We start from the raw sequence: 18,297 nt of genomic DNA, 5'->3' as shown, positions 1-18,297 counted from the left end.
GTTACCCAGCTATAATTCTATGTAATGTATGACTCTCATAGTGAGTTTACTTCATTTACACCAGATTCTAAATCTGGTAACTCTCTGCTATGACGTAGCAATACCTTATAACAAAACTCATTACTCACTGTTGCTATGTCCTAAAGGTCATTCAGGCAAGACTGATACAGCTCTCTAAGAACCTGTTAGCACAGCCTGCTATCTGCTTTGACTGAAAGCAGAAAGCAGAGCTGCAGAAAGGCAAGGCAGGGAAGTTGATGGGGCTGGTTAAGGATGGCAGATAAGATGTCTTTTTTTTTTTTTACATTTGGAATGGGAAGGATTCTCAGAAATTATAAGTGGGAAAGTTAACATTTTAGGGTGAACAAAATCCTTAGTAACAAACTAGTAGCCAAAGGATATCGTAGAAAATTGGTAAAGAGATCCATGAAGTGGGCTTGCAATTCTTTGAGAGAATACCTCGAACACAGGCCCGGCCAGTGCAGGTAAGAGCGGTGGGGCGGTGAGTGGACAGACTAGGGAAACTTACATTTAAAAAAAAAAACCACTTACCTTGCACTCGCCACATCTGCGAGTCAGAATGCAGTGAGCAGAAGATAAGTGGTATTCTTATTGTTTTATTTAAGTTTCCCTTATCATCGTCTGTCGACTCCGCCCACCCTGCCCCCGCCCCATCACTCTTACCTGCACAGGCCACGCCTGCCCTAATGCTTAAACAAGAGACTGGTCCTATGGTATAGATGTCCACATCTTGTACCATGAGTAATGCAGTGACTAGGATCATTTAAAAGAGTTGGCCCATGATCACTTCCATTGGACTACGAACCAAGTGCCCATGTTCCCCTTTTGAAAAGGTAAAAATTAACATGACCAGCATCGTATCCCCATTGAAACATGCAGATATCTGTACTTACTTTGGTCAAGAACACATTGTTAGGCACTTTCGGTGTGGTAGCTGTTTGATGTGAAAATATAAAAAAAACTTGTAAGGAGTTCACATGTGGTGGTATCACGCATACCCTTAGAGACTTCTCTGATAGTAATTCGAAAAATGTTGTCTATGCTATTTGGTATCCATGCTGATTGGTCTACACAGGGCAAACACAAAAGGTGAAAACCAGGATGTGTCAATATCAAAGTAAAATTAGGTTAAAGTTCCTTACGGCCCCCCTAGTCAGCCACTTCATGGAACTTAATCAATCAATTAATCAATCATAGCATTTATAAAGCGCACTACCATACCCGTGAGGGTCTCAAGGTGCTAAGGGGGGAACGCTGCTACTGTTCGAAGAGGATGATACTTAATGATACTGAGGATGACATAGAATAGCAGGTGGTCGGGAAAGTGATCAAACAACAACGTGGTGGGGATATACAAACCTTACTCGGCCTCAAACAGCTCATCATGACACCGACCCACTCCGCCGGACACACGCTCAACCCCATTTTTTCCGCCAGCAGCCACGTCTCCATCAGCCACACCACTGAACTCCACTGGACCAACCACCGCTGCATCCCCTTCTCCTTCAAGAAAACCTCTACACACAACCACCAGCAAAGATCCCCCACCGCAGCTGGAACAAGGTCACTGAAGACCAGTTAATCACCACCCTCGCCTGAGACTCACCGAAGAAAGTCACAAACAGATGCACCGGCAGAAGAGCCATCTGGTTCATCACCGACCTCCAGACATCCAAGCAGACCCGCCGAAGACTAGCAAAGACATGGCGCTACAAGCAAACTCCAGACAACCATGAAGCCCTCAAGAACGCCAGCCGCAGACACTACCAACTCATTCGTACCACCAAAAGGACCGCCTTCAAGGAACACATCAACAAAATCACACACAATAGCAAAGAGCTCTTAAACATTGTGAAGGAACTCGCTAAACCCAGCGCCAACGACGTCCCACCATCTCAAGACCTCTCCGAAACTCTAGCCACCTTCTTCCACTACAAGATCGCCAACATCCACGACAGCTTCAACATCCAGACATCTCTAACAGCAGCCAACACCCCGGACTCAGCGCCCCCTCAGCCACACCAGGTACCTGATCTCCTGGAAACACATCAACGATGAAGACACCATCAAGACCATGAACTTCATCCACTCCAACTCACCATCAAACCCCTGCCTCCACCACATCTTCAACAAAGCGAGCTCCATCATATTCCACCCCAACTCCGTAAGTTCTTCAACAGCTCATTTGAGACAGCCACCTTCCCGGAAAGCTGGAAACACACAGATATCAGCGCCCTGCTCAAGAAACCCAAAGCCGACCCAAAGGACCTCAAGAACTTCCAGCCTATCTCCCTGCTCCCGTTCCCGGCGAAAGTCATCGAGAAGATCGTCAACAGACAACTGACCCAATTCCTCAAAGAAAACAACACCCTGGACTCGTCCCAATCCAGATTCCGCAGCAACCACAGCACCAAAATCACCGACATCAGGGCCCTGCTGGACAACAGCGAAACTTCAGCCCTCATCCTTCTGGACCTCTCAGCCGCCTTTGACACCGTCTGACACCGCACCCTGCACACACACCTCTACAACACGGGGATCCGCAACAAAGCCCTGGACTGGATCACCTCCTTCCTCACCGACAGAACCCAGAGAGTCCACCTCCCTCCATTCTGATTCGAAGCTACCAAGATCACCTGCGGCGTACCCCAAGGATCCTCCCTCAGCCCAACCCTCTTCAACGTCTACATGACACCACTCGCTAACATCGTCCGATCGCACGACCTCAACATAGTCTCCTACACCGACGACACTCAGCTGATCCTCTCTCTCACCAAAGACCGCGCCACCGCCAAAACCAACTTCCACCCAGGGATGAAGGCGGTCGCCAAATAGATGAAGAGCAGTCGCCTGAAACTGAACTCGGACAAGACGGAGGTTCTCATCCTCGGCTCCACCCCTTCCGCCTGGTGTGACTCCTGGTGGCCAGCCTCGCTGGGATCTGCACCGACACCCACCAACCAAGCACGCAACCTGGGATTCATCCTGGACTCCTCTCTATCCATGACCCAACAAGTCAACGCCGTCTCCTCCTCCTGCTTCAATACCCTTTGTATGCTTTGCAAGATCTACAGATGGATCCCCACCGAAACCAGAAGGACAGTCACCCAGGCCCTCGTCACCAGCAGGCTGGACTACGGCAACGCCATCTACGCGGGAACCACGCCCAAACCACAGAATAGACTCCAACGCATACAAAACACCGCCAGACGCCTCATTCTCGACATCCCCTGGCACAGCCACATCACCGCCCACCTGAAGGACCTACACTGGCTTCCCGTCAACAAGAGGATCACATTCAAGCTCCTCACCTACGTCCACAAAGCACTCCATGACGCCGGACCAGCATACCTCAACAAGCGACTCACCTTCAACAACCCCAACCACCAGCTCCGCTGACCTCGCCCTCGCCACTGTCCCACGCATCCACCGAACAACCACTGTGGCAGATCTCTCTCCCACCTCGCCACCAAGACTTGGAACACCCTCCCCATCCACCTGCAACAGACCCAGGACCTGCTGACCTTCAGGGGACTCCTCAAGACCTGGCTGTTTGATCAGTAGGTGCCCCCCCGTGCCCCCCAGCGCTTTGAGACCCTCACAGGTGAGTAGCACGCTCTACAATTGTTTGATTGATTGATTGATTACTGAACAAGATGAATGTAATGGCATTTTCAAACATATCATTACTAATTGTCTGATCATCATGGAGGGACGCAACTCGTGTTACAGATGTAATGTTTCCATTTCCTTTGTAATTTTCTCACTGAATTGTCTTTGTATCTTATACACTCCTTGAGCTTCTTTTGTACATACGTGGTTCCCCTTGCAGATGCTGCAGGCACAGCCTGCTTGTTACACCTTACATTGGCTTCTCTTTCAGCTGATAATGTGAACTTCCGGGGATTACTGGCTACTTTGGACCATTCAAGTAACAATTTTGACTTTCCTTGGTTTTAAGGAGCTTCTGGCCCTTGTGTTTACATATAGATTAATGCAGCTTTGGTCGTTTTATAGATGGAGTCTCCTTCTAAAATGCTATTCCTTAAAACTGGGTTCTTGATGCTTTGAAGTAAGCATCTAAGTGAGGTTGGCAATTAGCTCACTTTGTGGTTTCCCATCACATTTAACAGTGTGAATAATTTTTAATTCTGCAAATCTGGTACTTTGCTGATTCATGTTGACAGACCGGATTCAGTGAGAAACTCATTGCTATACCTACCTAAAGTATTTCATTTTTGCACACACCCTGCATTTAAAATTTCTGAACACATTTATTATCTTTTGTTAGTACATGATTCAGTGCTTCCTATAGTCCTGATGATGACCCATCACTCAGATAGGGTCGAAACACCATTGACGCAACCAGAAACTGGAACCTCTTTACATTCAGTCACTCCCTGACTTGAAATGTACCGTATATGCAGTGTCATTGATGGTTTAGTGATTTTGTTTGGTTGCCCTGGTGTTTTTATAACTTTTACTTCTTTGTTGATCACTGTGTGAACAGCGCGATGATTGTTTTTATAGCAGTAAATAGTTAATATATGCAAAGTGTGTTCTTTTTTCACTAACTGGAGACTTTTCTTTTAATTAGTTGGATAACTATTTGTATTGATTCAGCTTAGCAGTTTTACCACATGGAATCATTGTTCTCCGTACACCAAAGTGCCCACTGGCACAAAGGCAAACATCACTGGTTCATAGTAAGCGGTTACTTAACCCCCAGCCATAACTGATTATAAGAAACGTGAATAACTCCTCCCCGGTCAATTCCCCTCTCTGCGAAAAGTAAATATAAACATCTGTTCACTCACAATTAAAAGATTACAAAATAATTACAACAATAATACAAAATATAGAACAAAATAAATCAGGAAAATAATAATTGATTATGAACTGCCTTTAATTAATACTCAAGCACATTCTCAGTTTGGTAACTGGGTAAAAAGTGATAGTAACCCTTTGTAATAATGTTGCAGAGCTTAGCCTTCTGGAACAGACACCTCTGTGCCTAGCCGACAGGTTTACCATACTCCACGTTGATCAGGAAGTGAGCATTGATGAATGTCTTTTCAAGAGTTGACCGTGCCGAAGCAGATTGTCATACACTGACCTGGTTTAACTCCGCTCAGATGCCACCACTTCACCTATTTTGGAGGTTTCAGGTGCATTTATTTGATCTAACACGATGATCTAATCAGAGAACCTCATGGATGATATTTTACATATCAGCCATACAGGCATCTGGGTAATCATCATTTGCTCACCAATTTCCGTTGGCATATTTTCGTGAATTAAATGTGTATTACAACATCAGAAGGTTTAATTTCCTTTAGTGTGGGTTGTAGTGCACTGAGACACAGCTATAACCATTTTCAAGAACTTATGCACAGTAAACTGAATGATTATTTAGCATTATTCTGGTGGTTAATACTGCATACTCTTAATCACCAAAAGATGTAAACCATGACTCATTGTTTGCACTAGGCTTTCAACTGTACTGTCAACCTCTTATGGGAGGTATGTGGCTGATGAATGCCTATTGCAGTATGATCACGCTAGGATGCACAAAGTCAGATTGAAATGTTTGAAATAGTGTATTTACTTTCAGATAAGATGGGCATATTAGCCACTCTATTATTCATAAGAATAAAAGGCTGACTAGGGGTTCCAAAGTTATCTTTATGTGTTGTCTCTTTCATCATACATTAACTGTGGCACGGAAGTGCCCATTCATGGACATATATTTCAAAAAGTAAATCAGAATTTATTCCTAAAGCAACTAGGAAATATGAAAACTAGAGACTAGAGACTGGTGAAAGCCATTTGCTTCACAAAAGTCTCTTCGCACACAAGTGGCTTGCTTTATGAGGTCAAATTCAGGTTTAGTGTACGTAAAACCTAAATTGTAATTTTTTAATTACTTTACACATTAGTATTATCCTCCCACTATGGTGTAGTACTATGTATGCAGAAATGTTATGGCGGGGCGGGCAGTCGATGTTCTAGGGCGGGGTTGTCCTGGAAAGTTTGAAAAAACCCACAAACATTAGTTGGATGATATTCACAAACTTTTTTTTCCAACCTTGGAAATGGCCAGAGATTTGTTCCTATCAAAGATAAGCATATATCTCAAGGTATCACGAAAATTGGTAAGCGATTAAAAGAAGAGATTGCTCCACAGGTAAAAAAATACTTGTGGACATACAAAATGTCATTACACAAATGCAAAGGCATTTTTGCATGTCCAGCAGTATACTATGTACAAATGTGCAAGAGGAAAGCCTTTAACATAGAAAAGTAAGATTTCACAGATATTTCACAGACATATACCTGGAAATCTACAACAGTTACAGGGTTCCATGTCCCTTTTTATGAATTCCTAAAAATCTGTTTGTGGGAAAACAACGGATTTACCGCCGCATTTTGAAACCTATTTAAGGGCCCAAACTCCTGTTCATACCTGGATAAGGATTCCCATGCAGCAAAAACAACAATTATATCTAGGGGTCAGAAAGCAAAACAACAAAGTAAACTCACTGTGATAACAAGACTTCTGCATGGAAAAACAACACATGTGTAAATGTGTAAATTAGAGGTGGAGACCCAAGTCAGCTCCCAAGTGTGACACCAATAAGTGAGCTAAAGCTCGAGGGCATGGGTACATTTTTCCCATCAGTAGCCACTCTGTACCGCCCTTGTTGACATCATTTGGGTTCTCCTTGCCCAGGAGGAAAGGGAAAAAGGAAAACAACCTATTGGTGTTGTTTTAGGCTGTTCCAAAAACCTTAAGCGTGATATGATGTCAGTACTAAGTATTGTTATTTAGAATATAAGTGGCGTTTAAAAAAAGCAGTGTGAAAACAGAAAAGTGAAAAAACAATTAAAATTGGATATTACTGAGTAAGTATGAAACTTTATTTTACTTCTCAGTTTTCCAAATCTAAAAGACAAAGTGCAAAACCAGATTTAACAAAATATCTGTGAGCAATGATGGTCGACATGTTTCAGCATTATAATGGTATAGTACCAATGCTTTCTTCAGGACCCGATGTTTACTACTGCTTATTTAAAGTGAAATTAAAATGTCACCTGCAAAATCCAGGTCAGAATAAATCCACCACAGACCGTTAGCTGTGGTGATGGCGCCTCACCCCACCTGGCTGCAGCTCAGGTATAGAGGAGCACCGCTCTATCCGTCGGTGTCTCCAGACTTGCTTCTGTGCTGTCTGTGGCGGTCCGGGTGTGGCTATTCGGTTGACCCATAACTTTCTTGGTGAAGTGACAGGTGGTTTAGGACCCCAAAGCCAGGAGGATTTTGGTCAGCCTGCAGGCGTATAAGCAAATCATCACTATAGTTAGCTTATATGGCTAAAGAGGATGAGGCATCCCCTTTAAAAGATGTTTACAATGTCCTTATCCAGCTTACGGGACAAGTTTTAATAGGAGGCATTTTTAAAGTCATCCAGGATGGAAAATGAGATTATTACCACCAAAATAAGCATCCGAAGAAGCTGAAATTAATTCGGGGTCTGGCTAATTTGGGATGAGATCTTGCTTTGATAGATCCCTTCCATGCGGACCATACAACAGAACATGAATATACGTGCTTCTCCAAACATTTCAACTCTGCTTTATGCATAAAACATTTTAGTATTGTATAACTGGGGGGGGGGAAGGGGAAGAGTTGCGCCAGGTATAATCTCAGACCCTTTTTCTGACCACTCTGTTTCTTTTTTAGAGCTAAAGATGAGCAGCCCTCCAAAATAGTGTCAACTGTGGTCATTAGACAAATCCCTATTAACATGGGGGAACAGCGTTTACAATGCAAGTTTTACCACGCAGTACCTTTACCACGCAACTTTTACAACGCAAGTGTTACAACGACTTGCGCTGGGGGGCGCTGTAGGATAGGGAATAGTTTAATTAACTATCCAACTCCTTCCCTACTATCCACGGGGGCTGGAGTTGGAATAGTAAATTAAACTATTCACTATCCAGCACCCCCAACGCAAGTCGTTGTAACGACTTGCGTTGTAAAACTTGCGTGGTAAAGGCATGCGTTGTAAAAGCATGCGTAGTAACAACATACATCCATTAACATGACTGTAGACGTATTCATCTTCCCAACACTGAATGTGTCACCAGTAAATTTGCAGTCCGTTCTCAATTTGTCATTCCCCCCCAAAATGCTCGAAATGTTATACTTCGCACACAAGCACCAGCAATTCCCTTTCAGTAAAACAGTATCTCTTTTCAGTCTCTCTCAATTTGTACAAAGCAGACTAAACTGTGAACTTACCACTCCTGTCTTTCTTTGTGAGAATCGCTTCAAACTTGTATACACTTGCATCCACACTCACAATGGTCTCTCCTACAAGAACATATGGTCACTGACTTTTTAAAGCAGCCCGAAACACTGAGCGGTATTTGCAAAGTTCTTTAATAAAAATAAATAAAATTAACACCCCCCAAAAATTGACACATTCTCAGAATACCTTCTACCAAATCTTGATTTACATGTTACCCCATTAGCAGAGACAACATTCCCTAGATAGTTCCCTCATTTGATTCCTAATAAGTATGTATCCTCAATGTCATACTGCCCTTGGTCAATTATTACAAAACATTCCTTACACACACACACATCACTATGTTCTTCGGTCTTCCTCAGCACAAAGTTATCTTGAAATGCTACTATTTTTTTTCTCTCTCATAAAAAATGATGCTATTACTTATTGGAATATGGAAACTGTGGAAGCAAGACCAAAATGCATACTTTTGACTTGGTGTGTACTTGGTATTACTCAAAGCCAACCTGCCCCTGAAGTGACTTCAATAAGATCTTCAACATGTTTCAAAGAATAGATCTCATCCAAAATAGCTCTGTCCAGGCTATGTATATCTCTTGTTGCCTTCCTAGATATTATTGTGGACGACAACCATACAGTGGTTTCTATAGGTTTGATTATGCCATCTTCACACAGTTTAATAATGTGATCAAATCCTTCCCTAACTCTGTATGGAACATTGCATAATGTAAGATTTGCTGGTATTACCCATATCACACAATAGATCAACAATATTAATATTGTCAATTTCAACTTGATGTTGCACTTAATTTCTTTAATTTAGCTCAACTGATACTCAAAAAGTGTTTTGAATTCGCCTATCTATTTCTCCTTCCTTGTCTTGATCTTTAATAACAAATGGCATCTGATTTTCCGCTGGCTGTATTAACCCCAATTTATGCGATACTCTGTTCACCACATATACTTTTCCTTTAATTGCTATTTCTTTAAACCGTGACTTGCACAAAATACAAACTTAACTCAAAGCTAACCTCTTTATAAATGTTGTTTAGCTTTGTCCATCCACTTACAATTTTCATCATCTTCACAAAGCTTCAGTAACAATAGTCACGCAATCTCCAGTTAACCATTAACCTTGTCGCAGGTTTTACATTTTCTGAATATGTGCCCCGATTTCAATTATTCATGTATGCATATTTCTTACAACTGCTTTCCATTCAGTACCAATAACATGTTTAACCAGGCGCGGTGCATCCATTGGGGCGTAGGGGCGTAGCCCCCATAAGCCCCATGGACCCACCGCGTCGTCACTAAAATACAATTAGCAATAGTAAAATAATCGCGCTACCCGCCGGCCGGGAATCAGGGAGACACCAGACTTTCCCGGAGTGCGCAGGAGGGGGGGGGGGTCGGATGGGCGTGCTGCAGCTGCGCAAGTGTTTAACTAGTAATGTTTGCTTTATTACAGGTCGATAGTGCAGTGTCCATATATCATGTATTTGCTGGTGAACCTGCAAAAACATATTTGAATACGTCTGAATATGTTGCCTGAAGATACACATTTCTTCATTTATGCTGGTCTTATCTTATCTTATCTTAGGGGGCTCTTGTATAGCGCACTGACACCGTAGGTTTCCTGGTGCTGGTTGAGTGCTGTGAGGTGTAAGGCGGGGGTCTAACCAGTCTGCGTGAAGAGGAAGGTTTTCAGAAGTTTTCTGAATGCCAGGAGGGAGTTAGCAGATTTAAGAGGAGGGGACAACTGATTCCAAAGAGTAGGGGCACGGTGGGCGAATCTGCGGCCGCCGAACTTTTTGAGTTTAATAGGAGGGACAACTAAGAGTTGGTGGCGGGACGACCGGAGGTTACGTACCGGGCAGTAGGGGATGACCAATGATTTGAGGAAGGCGGGGGAGGTCCCGGGCACAGCCTTAAAAGTCAGGCAGCTGATTTTAAATGCAGTCCTCTGCTCCACCGGCAACCAGTGGAGTCTGCGAAGCAGTGGTCTCGCAGACTGCCACTTCGGGGTTTTATGGGCGAGTCTCGCGGCTTGGTTCTGTACAATCTGGAGCCTGTGAAGGAGGGATTTAGGTAGGCCATGGTACAGAGAGTTTGAATAATCCAAGCGGGAGAGCACCAAGGCAATCAGGACTTGTATCAGAGCCTCTGGTGTGAGGAGGTGAGAGACTTTCCTGATTTTTCTGAGCTGGAACATGCATGATGACACAACCGCACCCACCTGAGGCTTAAGAGAGAGCTCCGTGTCAATTATGACCCCGAGACTCTTAGCTGACTTGGCTGGGACGGGCGGGGAGCCAAGCTCAGTCGGCCAAAACTGTGGGCCCCAGTTGCCCGGAAGAATTAACTCGGTCTTCCCCGGGTTCAGCTTAAGCTGGTGGGAGTTCATCCAATGCTGGATGTGTAACAGTCGAGAGCTGCATTAGGAGTGTTAAGCGGGAAAATGAGTTGCAAATCGTCTGCATAGTTGAATACGGTGACATTCCACCTCTTCAGGGAGAAAATAAGCGGCTGAAGGTAAAAAGGGCTTATGATTATCAACTAAGAAAGTTAAGTGGCCTTCCTTATTTCAGTTTTAAGCATTGCGCAGTACTACTAGAGTCTCAGAACAGTGTTAATCAACATGCTACAAGTGCTTTATTTTGGCAGTTTCTCAGGTGGTGATTAGGTTTATCCTTAACTCTCGCTTTGAATTGATGAATATGTCTAAGAGTATTGAAAGCTTGGATCCAAAAAAGGATAACACGCAGTATGTCATTTTTGCAAACATGTATTCTTCTTAAAACTAACAAATTACATGAACTGGCTTCAGACTGATCTTTTGAATCTCATGCACACCTATGACTATATTATGAAGTTCCATATTTATGCATTAGGTTTCCCAAGTAACCATAATTAAAGAGATTACCGCCTGTAGGCGTTGGTTGCTATCCACAATAAACATGGGCTAAAATGGTTGTGATGCCATTGATGGAGGGGGCCATCTCACTTGAATACTCAATACAATGGAGCAAATCTCCAGTTTGCTATCTGGGAATACATTTTCCTTCAGATGTGGACATGCTGTATGGAGAAACTTAGGGAGTATGTATGAAGGAAATAGCAAACAATCCCGAGAAATGGATTAGACTAGTGAGAATAATGGGCAGTTGGAGCGTCATAATGAAAATGGTAATATTGCCACAATTGCTTCATCTATTTCAAAATGCCTTGCACCCCCTAAATTGCGGACTCTCTGACCAACTTAACTTTGATGGTAAAGCTGACTTGGGTGGGAAAAAGATGCAGAATAAGTTGGAAACATTATATAAATTCCATATGACTCAAGTACGATTGTGTTTCCAGATTTTGAGGTTGAATATCTAACAGCACAAGAGCCCCATTGGCCCATACCATTAGAAATGTACCTTATTACAATATGCAAAGGAGACTAGCCGCGCCAGTCCAGCTGAATACTGTAGTTATAAAATCACCCACTAGACCCATCAAGGAAATATATACAGTGGACTCTACAGTGTGAGCCTGTTCAAGGTTAGCAGGTAATGAGGGGATAGATAAGATATACTGACAGTCAATGACACGGTTTGGTAATCCTCAACTGGAAGTGACAGGGGAGCCAGCTGCTAAAGTGAGATTAGAGCAGAGGCAGCTCTGCAAGCTGGGAGATATGTATAAAGGAGATAAATATTAGACATTCCAAGAATATCAGGCACTTGGCCCATATACCACATTGGATACATACTTATATTATAGACTGGCACAGACTGTTAAAGAAAAATTCTGTACATACCCAGATGAACCAAGTGAGTGGAAATTACTGTAATGTTTGATCTTGAATGCAATGCCATCTAGACTGATTACGACAATGTTAAAATTTTGATGAAAGAAATGCCGAGAGATGCAAGGCAGGACAGAATGAGGGAACGATGGGCAAGTGACCTAGGACGAGATATACTAGAAGAACAATGACTGTACTGCTGGCTCCAAGCAAAGAAAATATTGGCAAATGATAGGCATTGATTGCTGCAATCTAAATATTATACAGGGTACACCAATGGAAATTTATAGCCAGGGACCTGCTAGTGATTTAGCATGCCAAAGATGTACTGCCCCGTACGCTGGATTTTATCACTTGGCGTGGTAATGTACAGGGGTGCACAGGTTTTGGTGTAATGTCCATGATGCCCTCACTGTCATGACAGGAGCTCACCTGGCACCAACCCATAGGTGACGTTCCTTGGTTATGTCAAGGATATCCCAAACATAAATGTGGTTATCGCTTTATTACTGGGGGAAAGGAGAGTAGCAATGTTCTGGGGCAGGCGACGATTACCTAAAAGTGAAGACAGGTTGAATGATGCCCGGGAGGGATGTAATGCTCAATCTGAAGTATTTAAAACTTTGCTGCCAACTAGATCCCAATATTTAAACAAAAAGTGTTCCCATGGACCTAGTTATCCTGCTCAAATTGTTTATTTGACTTACTCTCTCTCCTCATACATTCCAGTGTCTCTTATTCAGACATCATACTAATCACACTAGACTTTTCTCATCCTCTTTGATATAAGTAGAACCACAAAAGGCACTTTACACAATAGAAAATATTCAGCCTAACGATGCCAATTTATACATTATGTTCAAATTTATTAAAATATTTAAAAACACCTTTTTTTGTTGGTCAGTTATACATATGTTTCTCAATTCGTAGCAATTCATCAAATCTCTACACTCAGAAAACACATTTACTATAATATCACGCTTTGCGATACATAATCATAATATTCAACATTTCGTTAAAAACATATGTGTATATAATTTTAATAAAACCACAGCGGTTTATTGTCGGCGCGTTTCGGTGGAACCTGCTTTTGCACCACCTTCCGCAGGACAGTTAAAAAACACACAGTAATCTGTGAAAAAAAATGTAAAATCCAAAGTCACTAGTGTACATTGGCAAACGTTCCAGAGCATAATATGGTTTATTATTAGATAAACATATTCTCTATCAACACCTCATAGTTCATTGTTGCATAGACATCATTTTTTATCAACATCTCATATTATGCTGTTTGTAGTCCCACTATAAAATAAGGAGTGAGTTTCATCAGAACATACCCTCTCAACTTCATTTATATTTAGCCCTTAAGTACCACTATTGAGTCGCACACCGCAACTAGATTTACTCCATTCATTCTTCGTATCAGCTTAACCTAATATTTTAAACAACTAGTGTGCATACCTTTAAAATCTTTTCCAGATTCCCTGATCATCCATCCAAGGAAACAACAGTCAGCCTCACCAGTAATTATTTTTCTGAGACTGCAGGGACAGATATATATATATATATAATTGTTTTTAGATGTCCTAAGTTAATTTATCTGCTTTTTTATATCTAGCTATACACTCACCCTCGTGTAAGATGTTGGGTGTTTAATATTATGTCACTCCCCAATCATCCTATATTTCTGACGGGGTGGCTTTCTTGTCAGCTCTTCACACAAATTGTTCACCTAATATAAAATAAATATTTTGGAGGGCCATTTTAGAATTAAACACTTGATGACCTAGATTGAGAACATTCATTCAACATGTTTTTTAAGCACTCACCCGTTAGTACGTGGTGTTGTCCCTCCACTGGTAGGAATTGATGCATGAATTTCAACACGAGCTTGGAGCCACCAGTAAGACATGGAAGCAGTTATGCCAGTACTCACTGGAAAAAGATATGGGACATACTGCTGAGACTGCAGCTTCACTAAACGAGGTTTTGTGAGACACCTTATGTCAGACGTATGCTATGAGCATGTCACGTAATATTGTTTAATACAGTGATTTATATTGCTAACCTACGGCATATAGGCAGAAAAGCGCAGTAAATGTATGGGACTGTAATTTGTGGTCATATTGTAGCAATTGATTGCATTTTTTCACAACGTGTTTGTAGATATAGCTAATAAAATAATTAGAAAAAAAGATTTCCCCAAGAAACACTAAACCAATATCAATCCTCAAGATGTCCACTTTGAAACTCCTAATTTGAGTGGCGACAATTCAATATTTCATGATTTAGATCGAATTTTGTAGGGCTCTCCAACGAACTCCATTAGTTGCCCAGCACGTCTATTTAATCTAGGAACAAAAGTTCCTTCAGAGGAAGCCAAAAGGCCTTAGCTTGCTAGGCAAAAAAATACCATATACAGTGATAATCTGTGTTATGTGGGTTTATAGAAAAACCCCTATGCACAGACCACAATAGAACAGAAAACCTGATATTTGGTAAGCAGGTGCTCCAGTAAACAGTACAGTGAATTATAACATAAGCAAATGCGGGTTTAAAAATAGTAATTATACAACACAAAAAACCATTAAGATAAGGCTGCACTATGTTTTAACCAAAAACTCACATTCAAAGTACAGTTTGGGCAGTTATCACTAAATATTAATCTACATGTTGTAGCGTCCACGTTTCGACCCCTTACAAATATCACTCTTCGTCAGGGTCTTTCTGTTAGAAGTAAAAGTTAGCACCATGAACAGTAAATGATCAGGATAAAAAAAAAATTTGAAACATGCCCTTAAGTTGGCAGGATGCAACTACTATTCCTCAGTCAGCAGAATTGCTGATCCAATAGAAGGAAAACAAGTCAGCCCTTGATCAACAACACTGTCGTTCATAAATGCAGAAATTTGTTGTTTCCAAATAGCCAGATCCGTCCTTTTGAAAACAGCAAATTTCTGCACTAATCTAACAACAGTGAATATGGGCAGTTCTATTTAACCACATAACAGAGATTATCACTGTAAATACTATTTGTGTTGTCTAGGAAGAAGAGGTCTTTTTGGCTTCTTCCGAGGAAATTACTGTTTCTAGACTAAATTGATACCCAGGTTCCTAGAAATACGGTGCTGAGACATACTAGTTTAGTAGCAGCCTGTCTATGGCACTGTCTCCTATGTAGTTGTATTTGGAACCCCATTCTTTCTTCCCAATTACACTTCTACATACTCTCCTAATAGAGGGAGGTGTGAGCCTTTGGCAGTATCAATGAATGTTGTGAAGGACTGTACAGCTAACACTTTGTTGAAAGGTTTCAATCTTTAAGGATATTTACACCACTCAAGTGCACCAAAGATCAATGCATACTGGAATGATAAGCTTATGAACTAAGGGGTCTATTAGGATGGCGGGCGGATCGGCACTACCCTACCAGCGGTGGCAAACCGCCCTCTGGACGGCCTTTTACCCCCCCCCCCCGGCACATTAGCATGGCATGGGGTACCGTGGCCGACGGAAAGACCGTCCACCGCTTTTCTGCCAGTAGGCAATCGTCATGATTACCTACCGGGCAGAAAAGGCCTGCAATATGGTTGCGGTGCCTTGTAGGCACTGCCATCCGTATTACGATGGTGGCGGTGTAATGCCTATCCATGTGGAGACTACGCCATGGAAAGGCATGCAGTGTTTCTTAGGTGGGGGGCAGAGGGCTGCACTTGGGGGTACCCATGGGAGCCCCCAACATTGGCATATACAAGGTGGCAGGCACCGTCCGCCACAATGCAATATATGCGGAATGCGACCGCCACAGGTTGGAGGTTGCATCCTAATTGGCGGTGTGGGACCGCCGCACCACTGGCGGCCAGTCCCAGCACCGCTTGGGTGGCGGGCGGACTGGAGTCCGCCCGCCATCCTAATGGATCCATAAGTTGTAATTTGGTAGGGAGTGCTTTCAATGAAGGGTCACTATTGCTTGAGACTACACCCACTACCTTACAAACTGCCTCCCCTGATATTAGTGTAACCTCTAAAAAGATAAAGATAATGGAACCCTTTTCTTAATTACTGGAAGGAAATTTGCCATGTTCTGAGTAAATCATAGCAGATTCCTGGGAGGTACAGCAGGAGCTTGGGCTAGGGAGTAAAGCCACAGGATTACACGTAGGCCTGAGGATACAGGTGCCCTCTCAAAGTCAAGGCCCTATCCACAGCAAGCAAAAGAAGCTGCAGAGAAGAGGCAAAAAATAACCGCTGGGTCCAGTAAGGGCGAAAAAGGGTGGATAAACCCTTGGTCGTGTTCTGTAAGGGTCTTGCTCGAGTCAGAAAGGCCTGGAGGGAGATGTGCAACATTTCCTTAGCCTTCCGAGCAACAGCCTACATGAATGTTACCATTCTTTCTTTGACCCTGGAATTATGTTTTTTAATGGTCCGATTGTGGAGGAAAATAACAAAATCATGCACAAAACATTATCACTTTTAGTTGACAGTTACTATCACAATATGTACATCTTTCTTTTAAAAACACCTAGGTGCCTGAACAATGAAGGGGACGAGCTGAAAGAGTGGGGGGGGTCGCCTAAAAGTACTTGCTGTGGTTTTGGAGCCTGCCGGGAGCCTAAGCCCAGGCTGTGCTGCATCTCCTTCACCTCACTGCAACAACTGCCCACACTGCCACTGGCCCTGGTGGGACCGCAAGTCCCAGGGCACACCTCGAGTTCAGCTACAGCGCCACAGGTGCCGCAGATGAGAGGGGGAGGAGTTCCGATCACTCTATAAAGAGCAGCCTTCCCCTCCGCGGTGTGCGATGTGCCCGGGCCAAGCCTGGGCCAAGGGCGGCCGTCCCGCCCACGTCCTGCACCAGTAAGAGCCAGGGCAGGGCCACCCCCTTATATTTGCAGTCTTCACCTCCTGCTTAGCGTTGGGCTTTGAGAAGAAGTGTGGACCCATCCTGGAAAATTCAGAAGATACTGTTCATTGTCGTGCATGCCACAAATATCAGCTTGAAGGACCTTTTGATTTTTCCTGTGGACTATTGCTGTTGCCTGTTGCCTACTACGACTTTGCTTTTAGTGGGGGGGGGGTACACCAGTATGAACAAGCAAAAGTCAATGCAAAGGGGAGGAGGGGGGACTGAGAGTGGTAATACCTGCAGATCCCGTAAAGGGAAAAAAGCGAGAAAGATGACCAAGCATGCTGCTAGTAATTGTGTTCTTGATCGAATTGATAGCCTTGTGGAGGAATGTGAGGCAATTCTAATTTCTGAGCCAATCCTGCAATCCGAGGCGGGTTTGGCTTGTCATGTAGATAGGCTTTGCCTTCACACTGTGTTAAGTTAGCCTGAGCTTATAAGAAGTTTAAACAACATTTTTCCTTTCTGCTGCTTCTGCACATGGCACATATTGTTATTAATGCTTTGAGCCTAGTAGAATATTTTGCTTCACACGAGAATAATGTTTTCCTATAGTATCAGCTTTGCTTGGTAAGCTATGTCTGAACAGTGAGTGCCGAGGCCTTCAAGGTTATTTCAACACAGTGGTTGTTGTTCGGTCTGATCAGCGCACGTCCTAGACATAACACATATGCAGCTATGGCCAACTCTGGGTTTTGCCGCGTTTAATAATGCACTGCGCAGAGCATGCACACACACTTGATGAATATTCGCTTGCAGAGAGATGATGTGATCCCTTTCTACTAAGACCAGAGGTATGGGGCCGCCCTTCTAAAACCCAAAGAGACCTTCTGTAGATATAATATAATATACTAGCAAGGGAGGGTAAGACTGAGGTGTCATTTAGCCTTCATCCCTTCAGCATTTTAACATGTTTTCTCCCTTTGTATTTTATGGAATAGTAATTATGCTGATAACCTTGTTGCCTATAATATGTTTGCTTGTATTAGCTAAGATACTGCGCCTGAGAACACGGCATTAGAAATAAATATTTCAACTTGCACGTGTCTTCATTAACTCCTCGTTCTGGACTGGTATGTTAGTATAACAAAAGAGAGTTCATGTGTTCCACGTTACCTGAGGTGTTCTAAGTCCATGTTCTGGGTTGTCTAATCATTGGGGGTATGGAAGAACCAATGAGACACTGATTGCTAGTCTGGTAGGGGATTTTGGATCCTAAGGTGAGTTTTGGCACACCCTAACTCACTGAGGTTCCTAGTCTC

Source organism: Lissotriton helveticus, chromosome 4_1 (assembly GCF_964261635.1).
Source record: "Lissotriton helveticus chromosome 4_1, aLisHel1.1, whole genome shotgun sequence".
Classification (NCBI taxonomy): domain Eukaryota; kingdom Metazoa; phylum Chordata; class Amphibia; order Caudata; family Salamandridae; genus Lissotriton; species Lissotriton helveticus.
The sequence above is the reverse complement of the archived record's forward strand: the minus strand, read 5'-3'. Positions refer to the sequence as shown.